Source organism: Cupressus sempervirens, chromosome 3 (assembly GCF_028749045.1).
Source record: "Cupressus sempervirens isolate cs-2001-9-10 chromosome 3, ASM2874904v1, whole genome shotgun sequence".
Lineage (NCBI taxonomy): Eukaryota > Viridiplantae > Streptophyta > Pinopsida > Cupressales > Cupressaceae > Cupressus > Cupressus sempervirens.
In genome coordinates this window covers 444,835,833-444,849,088 of record NC_143120.1, presented here as the reverse complement: position 1 = coordinate 444,849,088, position 13,256 = coordinate 444,835,833, and positions in this window count along the sequence as shown.

Genomic DNA, 13,256 nt, shown 5'->3' with positions numbered 1-13,256 from the left:
CTATATGAAATGGTGGATGTTTATGGATGAACTAAGAACTTAATGAAGCCATGCTCATGATTATGAAATTTGTATGATTTGGTTAATAATTATTTGATTGCTAAATGATTATAGAATATCTATTTCTTGATTTTTGGTTCACAAATATTTCTTATTATCTTGTGTGAGAGGATGGGAGTTCCTTTTATAGATTTTGGGAAGGCTCTAGTAAGGTGGTGACATTTGACGATGGAGAGAAAATATAGGAGAAGTGTAGGGAGAAGATTGACTTAGTCAAGGGAGTTGAAAGAAAGAATGACTTAGTTATAATGTGAGAGGAAAATTAGGGAAGATGTTCCTCTCTCATGGAAATGAAGGCATTTGATAGGATAAGGAGAGATACATAGTGCACGTCTCACAAAAACCCTTGAGAAAACCCTTCCTACAAAGAGAACTCTTGGGAAAGTATCCCATAAGTCATCTTTGATCCTATGAGGTAGATTGCCCAACTCTTATATGGTAGAGAAGGTGGAAAAGAATTTTTCATCTAAAGAAATGTATCACAAAGACCAAGTTGTGTGAGGACAAGTGTACCTGTGACTCATTCTTTGAGGACACATACCCTTTTTTGACACATGGGTGAGGATAAAAATAGTTTTAAGTAATAATTAATTAAATTAATTATTTGTGCAAGGTGAGGTGTCATGTAACATGGACTAGATAGGTAGATTAGAAGATGTAGTCACATGGTTGAGTGTATAATTAAGTTATTTTTATAAATAACTTAATAGGACTATTAGTGGACTTGGGATAATGTAGATAACCTAGGTGAATTAACTTAATAAATTGAATAATTTATTAAAGCTAATAGAAGAATAATATTAACTAAATATAAAGATATTTAATTAATTGATAAAAATGAATTAATATAATAAATTAAGTAATTTATTAAAGTTAATAGAAGAAAGCCATTACTCAAATTTAAAATATTTAATTGACTTAACAATTTTTTAGTGTATACATTTTTCAACTCTTTGAAATAATGTGCAGGCATCACATTATTTCAAAGGAAACTAACACTTGACCTTGTTTTCCTTTCCATAAGACTTCAGATGATGTGGATTGGAAGGGATGCTCCCTTGAAAGATTGATCAATTTTATTTTGAACAATATTTTTTATAAGTATTTAGAGAGGAATGGTTAAAATATCAACCATGTTATAGGTTGATGCAACATAAGAACACTTCCAATAACTGAAGGACCCCACATGTATAAATAGGAAGAATGATGGGTGGATGACTCATCATTTTCATGCTTGTCATTTGGAGAGTAAAGTGAGCCTATAGAGTGAAGATGTCATCTCTGATAGCAATCTACTGATTTGATCATGTTAGGTGATACCAATGACCACTCGACTATGGTGATCCAGTAAGTTATGGATCCTATTCAATAATTTGATAGATTTAGCATGGAATTTGAATAAATTTTGTAGATTTTTGGTGATTTTTGTATAGGATTTAGATAGGTGAATTTTTTTTTGGAAATTTTCTCATCGTATGAAAAAATGTACAATTGTAGTGCATGGATTCACATGTATACACAATCCATGTGAAAAAACAATAAATAGATGCATGGTCATACTTTTTTCAACAATGGTGGTGTAGGCATGCTCTATAGCTACACATGTATATGAATTAGTGCAACTGTGTAATAGTCTTGCACATTCATTTCATAATGTTGCTCATATATAAGTTTAACTCTATGGTTTATGCTTGCTATGCATCTATCATATACTACTACACATTTAAAAAAGTTACTCTTTTGTTTAGGTATGTGGTGCCTATGTGAAAAAACTTGTGCATTTAGAATATAAGTGCATTTTTTTGGGGATCTTGCACATTTGTTAGACAGATTTGCACATTTGTTCAAATTGATACTTTTTTTAAAGGAAAATGATTAATAAACCCTAGGTTTTTTATGATTGGGGTTAGTTGATAGTTTAGAATCATGATTGAAACGTTGAATTTAGGATAACTAATTTGACTAGTTAGGAATCATCATAGCATATTTTTATAGATACTCAATTAGGCACAAACAAATAATAAATTTGTTGGGTAAACATGTGGTGAAAATGTGATATCAAGATTTAATTGTGTAGTTTTTAAGTCAAATCCATTGACCCATATTTCATGAGTAGTGATTCAGTATGAATCCATATCTCATTAGAATAAATGGAACACTTTGTAATAATTGGATCTAGGTGATGCTCACAGAGGTGAAGCACTTAGACTTCCCAAGAGGTCACCCATCCTAGTACTACTCTATCTTGAGCACACTTAACTATAGAATTTCCTCCATGGTTAAACCCACTTTACTTGAAAACCTATTTGAAAAACCTTCACCAAATGTTGTGCTTTATGAGCCATTCATTAGAAATTCCCTTAAAATCATCAATTGATAAGTAGGAGATAATTTCCACAACAAGTCAAATTATGATATTGCTATTAGGATTAAATTGTGTAGTTTTTGAGTCAAACTCATTGATCCATGTTTCATGAGTAGTGATTGAATATGAATTTATCTCTCATGAGAATAAATAGAACACTTATCACTCATTGAATCTAGGTGATTCTCATAGAGGTGAAGCACTATGACTTCTCTAGAGTTCATCCATTCCAGTACTACTCCAACTTGAGTGTGCTTAACTATGAAGTTTCCTCCATGGTCAAACTAACCCTACTTGAAACCTCATTTTAAAAACCTTCACCAAGTGTTGTGCCTTATAAACCATTCATTAGAAATATTCTTAAGCTCATCAATTGATAAGTAGGAGATAACTTCCACAATAAGTCAAATTGTGATATTGCTATTACAATTTAACTGTGTAGTTTTTGAGTCAAATTCATTGACCCATATTTCATGAGTAGTGATTCAATATGAATTCATGTCTCATGAGAATAAATGGAACACTTACCACTCATTGGATCTAGGTGATTCTCATAGAGGTGAAGCATTGGGAATTCTCAGTGTAGAACAAGAAGTTAGTATGCAAAAAAATCAATAAAATTGAAAACATTCACAAACCAAAACAATGCTCACATATAGTTTAGACAAGAGAGGTGTAAAGAGAGTGCAAACCAAAAGTAAGAGCACCCAACAAGCCTCCTTGATTGTGCTGATGTGTCCTTGGATGGAGATGTGCTCAAATGTTGTTCAAGCTTCAATGTAGGAGATGACTTAAAGTGTAAATGTGGATGGATTTTTCCATTATGATGGTATTTTGGTAGTTTTTAGGCTCTCAAAATAGCATGATAACTTTAACATGAAAGTGGATAATCTTTTGCAAAGGATAAAGGGTTCAATTTATAGGCCAAAGATGTGAGGATGGAGGGTTAAGATACAAAGATAAGGGATGGATAGGATGCAAGGAGAGGGAAGAACACAGATTGTGCTTTCTCAAATCCATAGCCTTGTGAAAAGTGTCACAAGGAGACAGGATGCAAGAAGATGGGAAAAAATGGATGGAAAGTTGGGGGGGGGGGGGAGTTATGAGGGGGATGGTGTGTGTAAGAGGAATGTAAGAGAATTTAATTCTCTATAAGAGCATTTAATGCATTGGGTGGGGTGTAAGAGGGGTTTGACTTAGGAATTATTAATCTAGGATTAGAGTTGTACACATGATTAGGGTGAGGATTAGGATTGGATTAGAGGGGGGATTAGGATGCAAGTGGGTTAAGTACTCAATTAGGTTTAATTAGTTGGTTAAATAGGATTAGCATTGGTGAGTGGATTGGATTAAGCTACAGATGGGGATTTAGTAGTGGTTAGGGTTAGGGATTGATTTATTAAATGAAATATTCAATAAAAGAGTATGTGAGATTAAATAAAATAGGCATAGTGCAATTATTTAATTTAATAGGAGAATAGTGATTTAATTGATAATTTAATTAGACTTTGGATTGTCATTTAAATTTATCAATTGGACTATAGTTAATTAAATGGGTTAATCAACTAAGGGATGATAATAAATAAATTAATTATTAAATACTTAATTAATGATACCTTAGGATATGACTAAATAGGATTACTTAAATGATGTAATCAAATTTAGGTGTCTACATTTTCCCCCTCTTTGACATAGTTTTGAGACAACACTATTTTGAAGAAGTTTGAAGATAGACGACAAGCAACAAAGTTGTCCTAGTCTCAAAGAGAAAGGGGAGAGGCTGGAATGTGTCATGCCCCCTTGAGAAGGTGGTGGGGAGAGAAGATGAGGCCTGTCAACTTCTTGAAAAGTACAAGAATTTGGGGATAAGTTGGAGAACATAGAGTGATTAAGAGAGGGTGAACAGGGAATCATACTCTCACTATGGGAGAATGAGACAAAGCGAAACCATGTGCATAGAGATAGTCATGGGTTAAGAGCATGGGTTGGGGATGGGGGGGATTTTCTATTTAAATTGAACCCAGGTGGGATGATGAGGGTGGGATGAAGGGGGTGGTGGAAACTTTGGATATTTTTTGGATTCATAGAGTTGTGCTATCATGATTGTAGGATTGATTTGATTGGATTCTTGGAATGGATTTTTGGTTGGATATTTTGGGATTCTGATAAGTGGTTGGTGTTTTGGTGGAATAGAGGGAGATGGAATCCATTAAAGTTTCAGCATTGGGGTACTCCAAAATGGAGCACCTCCATGTAGTTGAGCACTAAGTTTGATATAGGAATATTGGAGATATGCCAAGGTTACAAAGAACATCAAGGCCTTTTTACTAATATTACAGAGGACCGACTCTTAACAAACATGGAAGGATTGCCCCAACATCACATGTGAATCCTAGAAGAATTAGAGTGAATATGACACTAGGTAACCCACAAAAAAATGATATTTCCTAAGTGCACCATGTAACCTCAAGTGGTCATATGTTTGGAATATGCAAGGGTACATCCAACTAACTTGCAAGTAGAAAAAGAAAAAAGAAAAAGATTTGATCAAGACATTGTTCTCAAATTGTCCCATTCGCAACACACCATGATATGAAAGATTGTAGTGACTTTGAAGAGGGAATGAACAACCAAATTTCTTGGAAAAGATAATAAAGAACCAAAATTGAAATCCAATATCAAAAGAAAGGGTAAATAAACATAAAATAACCTTTTTCCAAAGAGATCGGTAGGATGGGAGACACACAGCCCAAGATTAGAATAGAGGAATGTTGTATCTTGTAAGGATCTATCAATGGTATCCAAAGGGGTGATGTAATTGAGGCAAACTGAAACTTTTAGGACAACACTTTGATGACAAAGGATCTCACATGAGGAATTTTTGAAATGCATAGCTAGGAGAGCTACATACTTTAATTAGATACAAAATGACACAAAAAACTAAGATATACAATGGCAATAAGCTAAGGACTAACTATGGGGGGTGTACAAGTGACTGACCATGGTAACTACAAGGATCACTATACAAAAGCTCAGGATGACATGATAGAAAAACTTGATCTAATATAGTACAATTTGAAAAAGCATAGGATGAGGAGAGAGTGGAACTAAATTGATAGAGTACAATGTGAAAGAGCTCAAGATGAGGAGATAAGAAAAATGATACAATGATATGATACATGTGGAACTGCCAAGATATGATACATGGATATGATACATGTGCTATGATGGTGATGTTAGAACATCTTGGGAGCATGGATGAGTGAATTGGGTGAGAGGGTGGGCAGGTGTGGATTAGTGATAGATAATGGGAAGGCCAGCTACACATGGAACATATTGCTAGTTTTTCACCAAGGTACCTATCCAAGGTGATTGAATTGCCAGGTTTTCACCATTGAATAATTTTTTTTTTAAACTTTAAACTTTTTCTTTTTTTGGTATTTTAATTTTTTTGTTATTTTTCAGGACTTTTAAAGATTTTTTTTGATTTTTTCACAATTAGCAATATACATTAAGGGGATTAGGCATAGAACTTCTTAAGGTGAATGATGTTGGTGGGATCATTGAGAGTTTCACCTTCTAGTGTTGATAATTGGTATGCTCTTGAGCCAAAAGATGATGTGACAATATATGGACCAAGCCATGTGGGCTCAAACTTGCCCTTCTTCTCTTGACCTACTTGGTATTTCATGTTTTCTTTGAGGACCATGTCATTGACTTGAAATTGTCATGGCTAAACCTTTTTGTTGAAGATGTGCTTCAGTTAATTTTGGTAGATTATAAGGTGGTCATAGGCCTGTTTCCTCCTTTCATCTTGTAGATCCAACTGCATGAGTTTGGCAACTCTATAGTCCTCATATGATATCTATCCTTGCAAAGATATATGCAGGGATGGGAGTTTGACCTCAATAGGCAATACACCTTTGAAACCATAAAGCAAGGAGTATGGATTGTGCCTATGGAGGTACAAAATGATGTGTTGTAAGCCCATTAGGTTGGGTTGATTTGTAAATGTTGTTGGTTAGTAATTTGTCCCCCTTTCTAACTTAGCTTTACCTTGACTCTAGATGCCCAAAATATGAGGAAACAAAAGGATGGTTACCAATAAATGGATCAATTTTGCAAGTGTTTTTAGATCCTAAGAAATCAATGGTGTAAACTTTCTTGCTTTACAGAGATTTATGAAAGATACATAATGTAGGGAAGTGACAATGAGACACGTGTCTGGTGGGCCATCACTTTTCATGAAGCACAGTCAAAATCTAGTCATGAGTTTCCATGGAGCAAAGAGGTTCAACATAAGAGTTTCTAAGCAATAAAGTAATATCACCTATTTTCCACATGTATGCCACAATGTACCTAGCTATAAAGTGGACCTACTTTGTAAAACAAGAGACATAACATCATTTTATTACTACCATCAGATTGAGTTGAATCTACTATCATCGCTATCTCACTATCAAAAGTTTCTTGACCATTATTCTATGTGACAAAGTGATAATTCAACATGTGTACAAGGAGGGATCTGTAGTGGAAACTATAAAGGAAAGTCTCAACATTTAAATCATAATCATTGATTTAACATAAACAATCACAATTTGAAAATGTAGTGACTATTGGAATATGAAATAAGCAGTTTGGCGGGAAACAATAGAAAATAAGAGAAAAAATGATTTTCCACACAATTTTTTGAAGATTGTAGGAAGTCAAATGGTCGTCATGTGTTCTAGAAGCACCATGGATTTAGAATTAGCAATGCAAAAGATGCCACATATTTGTATAACTAGACAATTTCATATTTGTTTTCCTTTTTATTTTGTGATTGTTGCTTTGCCAAAATTAAGAAAGCATAAAAACAAACTATAAATGTAACCTCATCTGATAATAAAAAGATTGGAAATTTTATGAAACTTCTCCCCTTGTACTTCTAAATATTGATTGATAATTGAGAGGTTGTATGAAATGAAGGATGCTATTTATAGCTGGGTAATGCGATGTTCTAATTCTATTTAGGACTAGCATGCTTCAATTTTTTTACTATCTCTTTCAGTTGAGCTAACCTTGCATTTTTAGAATAATTTCTATGGGATAGTAAGACAAATGTATTTGAAGTTGGTGATTTCTTACTATATTTCATTTTAGTGGAGAGTTATCAGTTAGGGTGGATTCCATTCATCTTTCATGTGCATCTCAGCTCTATCTCTATATTTCATTTCAATAGGACTAATATACATTTTAAAGTAGGAGTAGATGTTAGAAGAACTTCAAGATAGCTTGTGATATCCATTCCATTGGATGTTATAGGTTTCTCAAATATGTTTCTTCCTAGAGTGTTTGTAGTTATGATCATCCTAGTTTATCCTCTTCTTCTCTTAGATTAAGAGCATACCCCCATCCTAATGATCTATTAAAAACACAATTCATTGCATTTATTGCATATAAGGGAGCTATACCTTTATAATTCAAAAGGAAGTGATATAACACATACACCGACCCATTTTTTGGTAAACATCCTTTTGTTTCCTTATATTTTGGGCATGCAGAGTCAAGGTAAAGGCAAGTTAGAAAGAGGGACAACTTGTTAACCAACAGTTTTTGGCAACTCCGCTAGGGAATTGAAATCTAAGCCTAGTGTTTGGTTTCTCATTCTTAGAAATCTAAAGGTGTCTTCCCTAGGATGAAGATTGGAAACTATGTATGAAGGACCTACTTTCTTTAGTCTAAGAAGTTCTAGTGTAACTCAATGGCCATGCCAAATTCAAATATTGGGAGAAGGCCAAGGCCTAGAACCACTCTCCAAGAGCTTAATGAAACTACTGATAAGCTATTGTAGGAGATTGTACTTCAATATAAAGAAAGAATCTACCATGCTATCCAAAAAATATCAGCATTGAAGATGATCATGTTTTTGCCTCCCTGTGGAAATGTGTGTGCTCCAAATTCTACAAGCTAAAATAAGTAAATATAGCTAAACATGAAAAACCCTTGGATAGGCTAAGGGCTAAGCCTACTCTTGAGGAAACTTATACAATAAGGATAGGGTCTTTAAGAAGATCTTGTCAAATTTTGTAGAGAATCTCAATAATGGAGATGACCCAAAGCAAAGAAGATATGGGATCACCTTTACAACCTATTCTACAAACTGAAGGATTAGAAAAAAGACAATGGAAAGGAGCTAAAGTTGAAGATAACATCTACACTTGATTATGAAACTCCCACAACAGTGTCTCTTGACTCTAGTTCTCATATTATTGCAATCTTCGATAGACAAGAAGTTATTCCTAGTATATTCCATCAAATTCTTTTAAAAAAGAATCTTCTAATGATCATATGCCTACAATAGAACATTCCTCTTGTGATCTACCAATAGCTATGAGTTTGACTCTAGTTGAAGAAAGAATTAATGAAGTTCAACCCAACAAATGGATGTATGAGCATGAGGAAGAACTTCACAAACCCACTGGTAAGAATCTTATCCTTGATAAAGAGGCAATTGAAGAAAAGAGTCTTGAGACCAACTGTCAATATGAAGAAGAAACAACTTTTGCATTTCCTAAAAAAGAAGAAGAAGACGTGACTCCATTGAAGATCAAGAAGAATGGTAAGGAAGAGCCTTTTTATGAGACCACTTTACTTGAAAATTTTATTTTTGACCATCAAGACCTTACCGTTGATGACATAGAATAAGTCCTAAATGAAAAAAAGAAAGTAGAAGACATAGAAAGAGGAGTTGTTTCCTTTTGGTCTTCTCCTATTGAGAAATGCTCACTTGATGAAGAAGGACTTGTTGAAAAAGAATTAATGGTGGATGCACTATTTGAGAGCTTGTCAAATGTTCAAAATTCCTTTGAAGAAGCAATGAAGTGGAGAGCAAAAATATTTCACAACAACTTAGGTATGAACTAGACATTGTAAATCTGAAGTATAAGGTTGTTATAAAAAAAACTACTGACATGTTAGAGTATGTAAAGAAAGAATAATCATTTGATAGCCCAAATACAAAACCAAATCAAATTGAAGAAGGGTCATTAATGGGTGAGTTTTCTCCTCCTTCTTTTGTGTTTATTCCTACTAATTTCATTCCTAAAGATAATGAAGATGCTATGGAGGATAGGGAGAATGCATATTGCTATATAGCTAAGGGAGATTTGGTTCTTGAATGCAATAAAGTAGGTATCCATCCAATAACAGAAGCTTGTGTAGGAGAGGTTTTTCTCTACCTTGGTTGATGAAGCCCAATTATATTAGTGAGTAATTATAGTTCCTAATGCCAACCACTTTTCTCCTAATAAGGAATTGCACGATCATTTTCCTCTTCTAGAAGATTATCATAAAGAGACTATCAAAGAGTACAAGGAGGATGAGGTAATATATAATGAAGCATGGTTGTTTGGATCTAAGTGGGCATCCAGTCAAGTCCTACATACTAATTGGAGAGTTGGAATTGTCATGCTTTTGCTATTGCTACAAGTAGGGATCCTACTCACAGATCAAAATTAGTTGTGGAAGAGGGAATCCTACTTTAGTCAATCATTAAGTGGATTCACTTGAATATATTTTGCTACTGGTTCTCAAGGTGAGATTCATCTCACCTTTGTAAATATGATAGGTTAGGTGTGTGTAGTTTTCTTTGTTGACATATCAATCAAGTTTTTTTATTAGTGACACACACACTTAATCATATGGTTAGCAACTACCAAGATTATCTTGTAGTTTATAGTGTTAACCAAGTAGTTTACACTTTACTAAGTTCTACAATTGTTACGAAGTTCCAGGAACAATATTCAATTTTCACCGAGTAGTATCTACCAAGTTGGTAATTATCAGTGTAAACTGAGCTTCATAGTGTTTACTAAGTTTCTTAGTGCAAAATGAGTTCTCCAATGTTTATTGAGTTTGCAACTTCAGTGATTTGAATCTAGTGTTAACCAAGCTATGTAGTGTCAACCAAATGATTCAAATTATATCAAGCTTCTAGTGATAGTGTTGACTAAGCTATGCAGTGTCAACCAAGTGATTTAGTTTATATGCCAAGTTTCATAGTGTTCACCGAGTTACCAGTGTACATCAAGTTCAAACTACTTAGAAGTGATTTGTATGAACCTAGCTTATACATCTATCGAGTGCATGATGATGCCAAGCATTGATAATGGTTTCCAAGTGTTAGTACCTTACCAAGTTTGTCTTCAGAACCTGAGTACCAATGGTTGGGCCAACTTTGGGTATTTTGGTGAAACTTGTGTTGCAGTCAACTTTGATGAATTTTAAATTGAATTGGTATATATGTAATGTATTGTATCACATCCATATATGAATGGAAGGTATATAGAAAGATATGTATAAGAGAAAAAGTGCAAAGTGAAAAAGGCTACAAGTAGTATAAGGAGCAACAAAGATTTATCTATCACAACAAGGTGATCATTACATTTCAAAAGAATCTCATTCAACAAATCAAAGTTATAGATCAAAGATCAACCAACATTGGTTCATTCTAATAGGTGGAATAGTTAAATCTTTTCACAAGGTAGACTTAACAATCTTTTGTAAATCTCTTTATCAAATACATACTTCATTGTATATTTGTAAATATTTTTGCAAGGTGGACCTAGTAGTCCTTATTTCTCCTAACAACACAGATCATCAAAAATGATCATTGTAAGCCTTAATAGGCCAAATTTATGCTATAGTACTAAAGCTCGTGGATATCATCCCCACCCCAGTTTTACTTTCTATTTGGAGGGTTTCTAGGTTACCATATTGTGTGTCAAAGTATTATGAATGTTTTAATGCTTTTAGCTTTTCATGCATACAATTAGATTAGAATACATACGAAGGATCAATTAGCGAATTAAGATTAAGTTTAATTGGTTATTGATTCACCCCTCCCCTCTTAGTAACCTAGCCTATCTTATTTTTCCAAGAGTCTTTTCTTTCTTTCTTGCTTTCTATGTGTTTTCTTTTCTTTTGTGTTGTGTAGTGCCTATTGTGTTTGTAGTTTGTAACTTGTCTATTTTGATTCAAGAGATACTTGATACTCTTATTATATGTACCTTGAGATGAACCTAGGGTTGAATGCTATACTTTTGGTTTAGTACCATAGATGCTTTACTACTATGCTATTCATTTTATCTTATTTGCATGTTGATGCCATTTTGAGATGATAATATGTCTATGATGATACCTAATTATTTGGTGTTTGGACATATTTCTATTTATGTTTTGAGATAGATTTATGCTATGGTTATTTACTTCTTTCTTGTAAATTTATGTTTTATACAAATGTGAGTAATGTAAATGAATTATTTAGGTATAATTGAACAACTAGTTAAATTAGTTATTTAATGCATTTATTGCTTTGACTATGATATTATATGCAATTGCACTTGATCGTGTGTTTTAGTGTGCATGATTTATATCCCTGGTAGTGGCACATGGAGTTAGTGTTTCAGCTATTCATATTTTACCAATGTCATCCCTATATGGTCAATGTATCCTTATTTTAATTATTTAAATTAAACCTTTTAGTGATTATTAAATCTAAAATCATCTACATTATTTGATTAGACTAGTGAGCATGTCTATGCATTTACAGGTTTGCATTGTCACAAAAGTTGTTAAGTTATTTTCTTTGGTTTTAGGTTTTTGGGCCTTAAATCTTATTAAATTCAATTTCTGGCAATTTACCTTAGGTGAATTCCTATTACGAGGAATAACCTATTTTTCTTTGGGTTGATTCAGAGTCTAGCTAGTTTAACTAGCTATTTTCCCTAATCCACTATCACTTGAAAAGTGAATAAGTATTGAAAAAGGTCTCACTTTTCAATTTTTCAATTTAGAAATTGGAGAGCTTTTCTAAAACCCTCTTCGTGAAGGATTGGTTTTTGTTTATTTTGAGAGCTGTGAGCATGGGATCTTAATAAGGTTGGTCTCATTGGATCTAGTTCGAGGAGACCTTATTTTTCTATAGTTTCAATAGTATCGACGTGTTATTTATTTTATTAGGTTGATTTCAGTTTTTGCCCCTTTTGCTATTTGGTACAACTTTCCCATTTTCATGGATCTGATTTGTTTCAACTTTTGTTTCTGGTAGCAATTTATTAGGAGGTTAAGAACTAGTGTTCTCCTCTATTTCTGTTTGTTTGTTCTATCTAGTTGGATGATTATGAAAATTTCCCTATTTTTGGGATGGGCGTTTAGAGTTTTGCACCATTATGTTGGCCATTTTTATATATGGTGTTTAGACCCAAATATTATTGGATTTTTAGGGGTTTTTATACCCAAAGGCCAAATGGGTTTTAATTTCAAAGTTTTCTAATTTTTTGGGGTTTTTACCTTATTTTGCATGCCACCCTATTTTTTTGAGTTTTCTTAGCATGAGTTTGGTCATGGATCTGGATGATCCATTTAGATGCTAGTTAGGCTAGTGTTGCCCTTTTATGTTGCATTGGAATGCATGCAGCATCCGTCCTCCTGAGTCTATTTTTAGTTAAGTGACTTTTTACTTCTATTCTCATGCGATCTTTGTGTTATGATCTTCATGATGGTGGTGTGCCGCACATGTGTATGTATGTGTACATTTTTTGAGTGACTTGTAAGGCTCAATATTTTTTGGTACTTCCAGAAGTTATGATCATTAGGGTTGGGTTGGGAATTTGCATGCCTATGGACACTCATCATTGGATGAGCATGGGTAGTGTAGGGTAGGATATGGAGGGGAATTCTATCTCACAACTTGGTGATCATGGTGCCATAAGTTGGTAGAGGGGGCTTTAAGTAAGTAATACTAGGTGGTAATAAAATTTAAGATAACAAAACAATGCTTCATTGTGTG